Below are 9,908 nucleotides of genomic sequence, written 5' to 3' on the forward strand. Positions count from 1 at the left end.
TCAATGCACTACACACTTTCTCTCTTTCTCTCTCTCTCTCTCTCTCTCTCTCTCACACACACACACACACACACACACACAAGTGCACACAGGCGTGTGCACATGTACATGCACAGGCACACACACACAAACCCAAGCATTCATGCAGCCTCTCTCTCATACACAAGCTCTCTCTCATATGCTCACACATACACATCCCCTACACTCATAGCGACACACACATACCCCTTTGCACTCACGTATGAAAGAACTAAAACCCAATATGGTGATTCTAAAAGAGGACCAGGAATGTGCCGAGAAGGAAAGAAACTGTTCAAATTCTTACCTTCGATGCCCACAGCCTTTTTCCTGTTTGGGAGCAGTGGGAGACAGAGCAGAGGTGACATGTAGGGGGTGCCAGGAAGGGGTAAATACTTGGCATATATTTGGGCAATGTCTAAACCCGAGATATTACATGTTTAGTATCTCCCTCCCGCCCCCCCGCCCCCTCCCCCAACCCCGTATCCAGAAGAAAAACACTCTGTAAGATAAGGTTTCTATGTTTTCCTTTTTCTTTTATTGCACATATTTAAGTGTATTGTTTGATTTTCATTAGTTGGAAAAAGCCTAGCCTTGCAATGGCAGGGTAGCGCAGACCTGAGGCACGTGTCTCTTGCTTGATTTGGAAGCTCAGGAACGTGGCTGACGTTCCTGACTCTAACACTTGCAAGGAGTATGTCCAGCTCTTGTTTCACCGCATGACGGCTCTGGAGCTGCTGATAGACTCACTGAAAAGCATCTGCGATGCTGAGGAGGTCGTGGATAGCACGTTTAGTGAACCGATCACACCACAGGTTCGAATTGCTGAGGGGGATAGAATCGGCTTGTCAGTGATAGGCAACATGGTTTTGTGCAGGGGAGATCATGCCTTACCATCTTAGTAGAGTTCTTTGAGGAAGTGACGAAGTTGATAGATGAAGGAAGGGCTGCAGGTGTCATATACATGGACTTTAGTGAGGCGTTTGATAAGGCTCCCCATGGTAAACTAATGGAGCAAGTGTAGTCACATGGTGTGCAGGGTGTTCTGGCTTGGTGGATAAATAACTGGTTGAGCAACAGGAGATAGAGAATTGCAGCTGAAGGGAGTTTCTCGAAATGGAGAAAGGTAACAGTGGTATTCCACAGGGATCAGGGTATGATTGTCAAGTTTGAAGATGACACCAAGTTTGGTGGAGTAGCCGAAAGCATACTGGACTTTCAAAGTATACAGGAGAGTATAGATAGACTGAAGATTTGGGCGGAGAAGTGACATATGGAGTTCAATCCAAGCAAATGTGACGTCATGCATTTTGTGAAGTCTAATACTAAAGCAAATCATACAGTAAATGTAAGAGCCTTGGGAAAAGTTATGAGCAAAGAGATCTGGGAGTCCAGGTCTATTATACCCTGAAGGTGGATACAGTGTTGGAGAGAGTGGTCAAGAAGGCATATGGTATGCTTGCTTTCTTTGGATGGGGTATTGAGTATAAGAGCTGGCAGGTCATGTTAAAATTGTACACAAAGTTGGTTCAGCTGCATTTAGAATACTGTGTACAGTCCTGGTCACCACGTTACCAAAAGGATGTGGATGTTTTGGAGAATATGCAGAGAAGGTTTACAAAGATGTTGCCTGGTATGGAAGGTGCTAGCAATGAAGAGAGGTTGAATAGATTAGGTTTGTTTTCATTAGAAAATAGGAGATTGAGGTCTCCCAAATTATGAAGGGTGAATAGAGATAAGCTTTTTCCCAAGGATTCGATAACGAGAGGTCACGCTTTCAAGGTGAGATGTGAAAAGTTTAAGGAGGATAGACGTGACAAGTACTTTACACAGAAACTGGTAGGTGCTTGGAACGTGTTACCAGCAGAGGTAGTAGAGGCAGGCACGGTAGATTTAAGAAGTACCTGGACAGATGCATGAGTAGGTGGGGAGTAGAGGGATACATATGCTTAGGAATTGGGTGACTGGTTGAGACAGTAGATTTGAGCCAGCTCAGGTTTGGAGGGCCGAAGGGCCCGTTTCTGGACTGAAAAATGTCTTTGTTCTTTGTTTCATGAGGGACTTAACAAACAATCCAGAGATTTTTCAATATATCATTTAAGTTGTGTGACACTGTAAACTTTTGCTGTAAATTTGACCATAAGAACCTTTTTCCACTTATGGAGTCAGATATTACGAGGGGGCATAGCTTTAAATTAAGGGGTGGTAGGTATAGGACTGATGTTAGGGGTAGATTCTTTACTCAACGAGTCGTGAGTTCATGGAATGCCCTACCAGTAACAGTGGTGGACTCTCCCTCTTTATGTGCATTTAAACGGGCATTGGATCGGCATATGGAGGATAGTGGGCTAGTGTAGGTTAGGTGGGCTTGGATCGGTGCAACATCGAGGGCCGAAGGGCCTGTACTGCGCTGTACTTTTCTATGTTCTATGTTCTAAATTCTTTGTCTTACCAGCTTACTCCACAACCACCTGATGAAGGATAAACATTTGGAAAGCTGGTGTTTCCAAATAAACCTGCTAGACTAGAACCAGGCATTGTATGATTTTTAACTGAAAACTTTATTCATCCTGAGACTAGTAACCCTGTGGATTTTTTTGCCACAGAATGTACGAGATGCCAAAATATATTCAAAACGAAGCTATATGTATTTCTTAGGACCATGGAATCTAAAGGTATTTGGTGAAATTTGGAACAGTGCACAGCGTAGGATGATCAGGCGCAATAATATTGAATGGTGTAACAGGTTCGGAGGGCTTAAACCTATTTTTCTCTTATTTATTCTATTTTTCTATGTTGCAAACATTCCTCAGTTTGCACTTTTCCAGCGCACATAGTATTTGGTGAATGGCAGATGATCCAGATCTAACTAAATATCTGACCAACATATTTATCAACAGCATCTGGTTCTCGGAGAGGCAATATAATTATATTTATAACCTTTCTTTCCCAGTCGGTTCTCAGGCAATCTTTCAGCAGCTAACAATAATGAAGTTGCATTGACCTTTCAGAGCTGTGCTTCAGATGGAATGTTAATTCTAGCATGCGTTTGCTCAAAAGGGACACACGCCTGGTGATATGAAATCAGACAGAAAACAGTGACTGCAAGAAGTCTATCTACAACTGGAAAATGAAACAATATCAATTTTTATTTTATTTCATTCTGGAGGACTTATGCCCAAAATGCCGATTGTCCTGCTCCTTGGTGCTGCCTTACCTGGTGTGCTTTTCCAGCACCACACTCACGACTCTGATCTCCAGCATCTGTAGTCCTCACTTCCTCGCATTTTCATTCTGTGCCAAGGAAATGTCTTGGAAATATTCTAAATCCACTCCTTATGTCCGAATATTGGCTATTGGGGAAACAGACTGTGTACATCATGCCTTATGATTGACATCGGTTTCTATAAGTCAAAACAATGTTTATATTGAAAACCTCCTGGAGAATGAATAAATTCCATTCAATCTAAATAAAGTGAGACCAGCCAATCTCACGGTATTAGTATCTTAGGTCTCAGGGCGTACAGAAATAAGTCATTGTGCTGGTATTAGTTCCTTCGGCGATCGCTCACAGATGACATCATGTCTGCATCAATATTACCTAGGACGCTCAGGCCAACAACAGAGTTGATGGTTGAGAATGAAATATCGAATGATATTGATCCTATCAAAAGTAGATTTATAAAAATGATTTGATGTAAACATAGGAGGTGTGGTCCGAACTTTTAAAGATGACATCAACGTTGGTGCTGTAGTGGGCAGTGATGAAGGCTATCTCCAAGTAGAGCTGGAGCTTGACCAGATGGTTGATGGGTAGAGGAGTGGCACTTGGGCTTAATTTAGATAAATGGGAGGTGCTGCATTTTATAAATGCAAACCTGGGCAGAACTTAGACACTTAATGGTACCACTCTGGGAAGTGTTGCCAAACATAAATCCTTGAAAATGGATTCGAAGGTAGACAGAGTAGTGAAGAAGGCGCTTGGTATTCTTGCCTTTATTGATCAGTGCATTTGAGTAGCGAGTTGAGATGTCATGTACAGGACGTTGGTTAAAACACTTCTGGTATACCACATTCAATTCTCGTCTCCCTGTTATAGGAAAGACGTTCAACTTGAAAGAGTTCAAAAAAGACTGACAAGGATGTTGCTAGATTTGGAGCATTTGAGTTATAGGGAGAGACTGAATAAGCTGGGGCAAATTTCCCTGGAGAGTCCAAGGCTGAGGGATGACCTCATAGATGTTTGTAAAATCACAAGGGCAATGGATATGATAAATAGACGAAGTATTTTTTTTCCCTGGGGTAGGGAGTCCAGAACTACATGGCATCAGTTTCGAGTGAGAGAAAAAATTTTCGAAAGGGACTTGAGTAGCAACGTTTTCACATAGAGGATGGTATGTATATAGAATGAACTGCCAGAGGAAGTAGTGGAAGTTGGTATTATTATGACATTTAAAAGGCACTTGAATGGATATACAAATGTGAAGATTTCAGAAAGGTATGGGCCAAACGGACGAGTTTGAACGAAGGTTCTGCTTCTATGCTGTACAACTCTATGGCTGTATGTGAGTTATTGCGTTTTGAGAAGTCAAGTGCAAGAGGAAGATAGGTAGGAAATTTCATGTCGTTTAGAAAGAGCGAGAGACAAAGTTATCTTGAGGTTCAAGTCCATAACTCCCTGAAAGTGGCAAAACAAGGGATAAGGTGAATTAGAAGCACACTAGTATTCATAGATTCGGACATTAAATATAAATATTGGAAGTCATACTGCAGCTGTATGACAGTTTATTAAGGCCATATTTTGAACTATTATGTGCAGTTTTGGTCACCACTCTGGAGGAAATCTGTCAAGGCTTTGGGGAGCGTGCAAAATAAATTTATCATGATGGAGCCTGGATTGGAATCTATTAGCTATAAGGACAGGTGGGACAAAGAAAATACTGTCTATGTACAACGTTTATTGAAATCACAAACTTTCTTCATCAGGTGAAAGAACTCATTAAGGACCACACCCACTTCCGTTTCTACATAAAAGTGTCCCCTATGTCCTGATGGAAACTGTTTTCTTTTTACATCATTACCCTCTTGCTCCTCATATACACTTAAAATGCCTTTAGATTATCCTTAATCCTATTTGCCATGGCGATTCCGCAGGAGCGTCAGAGGATGATGGGCGTCATAATAGAAGTATATAAAACTATGAGGGGCATTGATACAATGGATAGTCTGCGTCTCTTTCACAGTTTGGAAATGGCACAGGTTTGAAGTGGATGAAGAATGTTTAAAGGTGATGAGCGAGGAAGTTTTATTTTATACAGAGAGCAGTGGAGAACACAGCAAACATTCTGGGTGACGCTCCTTTGTCAGGTGAACGAACCCTTTAAGGACATCACACACTTCCTCTGGTTCCACATATAAATGCCCCTCCCCCCATGCCTTGCTCTTAATATACTTTGAAGATGCCTTTGGATTATCCTTAACAATCTATGGCCCGTTCCAGCGATCGTAGTTCATTGTTTCGGTTATTTTTGCTTCCTTTGTATTTCTCAAGGGCCTTGTTTGATGTTTGTTTCCTAAATATTACATATGTTTCATTTCTGATTTTAACTAAAATCTCTTGTCATCCAAGGTTCACAAGTCTTGCTATCCACACCTTTCATTCCCACAGGAGCATGCTGGCACTGCAGTCTGGTCAGGCCAGTTTTTAAAGGACTCCCACAATTCAGATATGGAGTTTCCGACAAACAGCTGCCACCAAACCATTTTTTTCTAGTTCCTTCCTAATACTGTTGCAATTAGTCTTCCCTGAATTAAGTGCTTCCACCCAAATAGCAGTTTTATCCTTTTGCATAAATATCTTGAAATTTAAGAAAGTCGAGTCACAGTTCCCAAAATTCCCCTCCATTGAAACTTTCATCATCTAGCCATGCTCATTCCCAAACACAAAATTTAATACAGCCCCCTCCCTAGTTGAACGACCTACACATTGTTTCAATAATCCCTCCTGGATGCACATGACAAATTCTGCTCCCTCTAAAGGCCTGGCACAAGGGCACAAGGGAACAGTGTATATTGGGGCATTTAAAATCACCCAATACCGCATTGTTTATACATCTTTCCATGATAAGCTTTCATATCGCTTCCTCTAATTGTCACGAGCTATGGGGAGATCTTTTGTATATATAGTATACGATGAAGCAAAAGTATTTTAGATGCTTGAGATCATTTGACCTTTTCGTCATTTAATCAGGAGCAACATAGAGTAAAAGGATATTTTGCCATATTCCTCAACTGCTGTCTGAATTTAGTCTGGGTCACGGCATATATGCAATTGTTTGTACAGAAACTCAGAAGCTAGAGCATGAACCTCAACTCCTGTACAGATCGAGGTAGGTGTACATCGTTATACCCCAAAAGGTGTATTCGCTTCCATATCAAATACACCATTCGTACTGCCCATAGCAAAATGAAATTCCCAGAGATAAGAAACAATAAAATTATTGATTTCCTTCTGTTTTTCATCTCTGTGTCTCGAGGATTCTGCTTCATGTTGTGTCCATGGAATCTCACTCGGGCTTTACTAATAACTAAAATATGTCTGATTGTGAAAATATTGAGCAGCAAAATCAGAACAAATGCAATCACTGGGATTAGAAGGTTGTGAGGGAACTCAATTGTTGTCCATACCAGTGAATACTTAACAACCCATGGTACAACACAAAACCAGGGATAGTCCATCAGCATATATCAACCTGTTATTATAAAATACCAGAAAATGTTCTTCATACAGCTCAATAAAGTCACTATTCCAAGAACTACAGCTGTTGTCTTCTCAGTGCAATATTTGCATTTTAGTTTCTGACATGAAATGGCTACAAAGCGATCAAATGTGAATGTCACAGTAAACCAGACAAAACAATCTGTGGCACTATATAGCAGAACAGCATGTACATTACACATACGGAATAACATGATGAAAAGAAACTCTCCATAATAAACAGTTGGAATGTGCCTCAATATCAAGTCAAGGATAATGACGAGTAGATCTGCCACTGCCATGGCAACCAGGTAGTGAGTGACACATCTGGAGAGTCCGCAGTAACCCTGAGACAGTATAAAAATCGTCATTAAATTAACCGTGAAGAAGAAAAAGAAATCACACAAGAATTATATACCAGGTTCTATGTAAAATCACCTCTTTGAGGCTAAAATGAAAGTTTAATCCTGCAGTTGTTGAAATCAATGTTGTTTGTAATGCAGCTACTCCCAATCCTCTCTATTGTTCCCTAGCTGAACACATTTCTATTTCCAAAGTCTTTGACTTCTGATCTTGGCATGTTGATTTCAAATATGACTTCAAAAGAATTTCATATTTATCTCAATATCTGATTGCAGCCGTGTTGAGCATTCCCAGTCTATTCTGTTTACATTTATGATTTCATAAATCTACTGAACTTCTTTCTTGCACAGAAATATGTGTTGAACTAACTGTGTGGCATTGTTGTTTAACCATGCCAAAGGCAGCAGCATTGATGTAAATTATTTAAAATCTCTTTTTTTTATTTGATCACTCTGCACAATCAAACAAAAAGCACAATTCCAAAGAATCTTCAAATGTGGAAAAGTGTTATAGTTGACTAAGGTATATCTGGAATTTGGTTGATGTGGTAATACCTAGGTTTTTTTTCAATTTAAACATAGATTATATATGAGGCACTAATATAGCACATTATTAAATATTAAACCTCCTGAGAAGCGACAATTATCTGGCAATACATTGAAAGTAGGTTCAATTGTTTTGTCTTTACTAATACCAATAACGTTTTGCTACCTCAACTCCAAAAGTGCCCTGTTCGTCTGTTATTTCTGTTAGAAATTATGCACTTTCTTTCATAAAAACAGACACAAGATAATGTTATTTTCTCCCTTATCCTGCTCTCCACTGTTCTTTTCTATCCTCACGTGAAATGGTCAGACTTTCCCCAAGAATTTCCCATTAAAATACCTTAAAAAGTTTGCACACTCCACTTGATTGTTTCTAGTGACACTGCATTCTGTTTTGAGAAATGAATACTGTAAATTTTCTTGCAATTACCTTTCAGCTGAAATCTATGGATTATAACTTCAAGCTAAGTGGGCAAGCGGTGCTTTTCGTATTAAAAAATCATTAACACTAACCAAGTTAGTGTGATGTAAAACGTTGATGTGACTTTAGACAGTCCAGAAAATGTAATGATCTGTGGAGTTGAGGAAGAATGTAAAAATAAATGTACTTTTGCAGTTTCCTAATGATTTCTGTCTCCACGAATTGTGTTGTTCTCTTCTATAACAGAAGATATTCATTCAAGAAATAATGTTTGTTCTATTCATGTACAATCTGTAAACTAACTGCTGGTCAAATGAATTAAATATATGATAACAATTTCATAATTGATTAAGGTAATTATTTCAAGAACACTAATCAAAGTTTATAGAATAGAATCATTACAGTGTAGAAGCTGGTCATTCAGACCATTAAGTCCACACGGACCCTCGCACCCAGCTCGTACCATATCCCTTCAACGCTGCCTGCCCCATGGCTAATCTACCTAACCTGCACATTTTTGGACTATGGTAGGAAGGGTAGAATGTGCAAACTCGACACAGATAGTGTCCTTAATCTCTCGTGCCGTGGGGCATCAATGCTAATAACTAAGCCACCATGTTGCCTAGTTAAGTTGTTTTCAGTTTCTGTACGTGGAATCTTCTGGATATCCATTTTCTGCAATATCAACTCATCTGCAGGAGGTCGTTTCAAGGTTTAGATCAGCTCAAAAATGGTGAAACTGTGTGGATGACGTGGTTTGAGGTTTTCAGGGTTGACTCCAGTTCTTGGTTCATATATCTGCATGTAAATAGTTGTGAAGTCATTCATAGAACATAGAACATAGAAGGATACAGCGCAGTACAGGCCCTTCGGCCCTCGATGTTGCGCCGACCGAATCCTACCTAACCTATACTAGCCCAATAACTTCCAAATGCCTATCCAATGCCCGCTTAAATGACCACTTTGGTAGAAAAAAAAATCAAGGGGCAGAATTTGTCTTAAATGGTGACAAATTGAGAAATATATATATCTGGGAGGACTTGAAAGTCTTTCTTCATAAATCATGAAAGCATTAAGGAGCGCCAGTTAATTATAAAGAAACGTAGTTATTGAGCTTCACCACAGAATGGTTTTAATACAAGTGGAGAGTTGACTTTCTGCAGCTACTTTCACTTCGGTGAGACTTCAGCCAATGCATCGTGCACACTTTTTGCATCTTATCTAAGCAGAAATATCTTTACCAGAGATGGATTAGAATCAGGGTTCACCAAATTAATCACTGGAATGCTGGATTGTCATATAATGAGAATTTATGGAAAGTGAGCTTGTGCTCCCCAGAGGTTTGAATAATTAAAATCAACATCATTGAAACTTGCAAAATTCTTACATGGTATGCAGGGAGGATGTCGAAAGCTGATGATGTCTAGCAGATGATTATAAAATCAGGGGACATAATCTCTGGATAAGAAGCAGGGCAAGGAAGACTAAGATGGAGAATAATTTTTTCACTCAGAGAACGGCTTATCTTTGAAATTTCCAGTCTTGACTGATTGAAGGTGATCTAGCCTTGAGCATATTAAAGCCAAATGCAAAAATGCTAAAAAGGAACATTAATGTGAATGATCAGAAAAGACCTAATCGAACAGACAATCAATTGGAACAAGTTGAATGGCTTCAGATATCCCTGCTTTTCTGCTAAGTTATCCATAAGCAGCAGTTCAAAGGAAGGGATCTACCTTTGGAGGTAGTATGGGCTGAAGTCAGAAATAGGAAAGGTGCAGTCACCTTGTTGGGTGTTTACTAT

The sequence above is a fragment of the Hemiscyllium ocellatum genome, chromosome 50 (assembly GCF_020745735.1).
Source record: "Hemiscyllium ocellatum isolate sHemOce1 chromosome 50, sHemOce1.pat.X.cur, whole genome shotgun sequence".
In the NCBI taxonomy this organism is placed as follows: Eukaryota; Metazoa; Chordata; class Chondrichthyes; order Orectolobiformes; family Hemiscylliidae; genus Hemiscyllium; species Hemiscyllium ocellatum.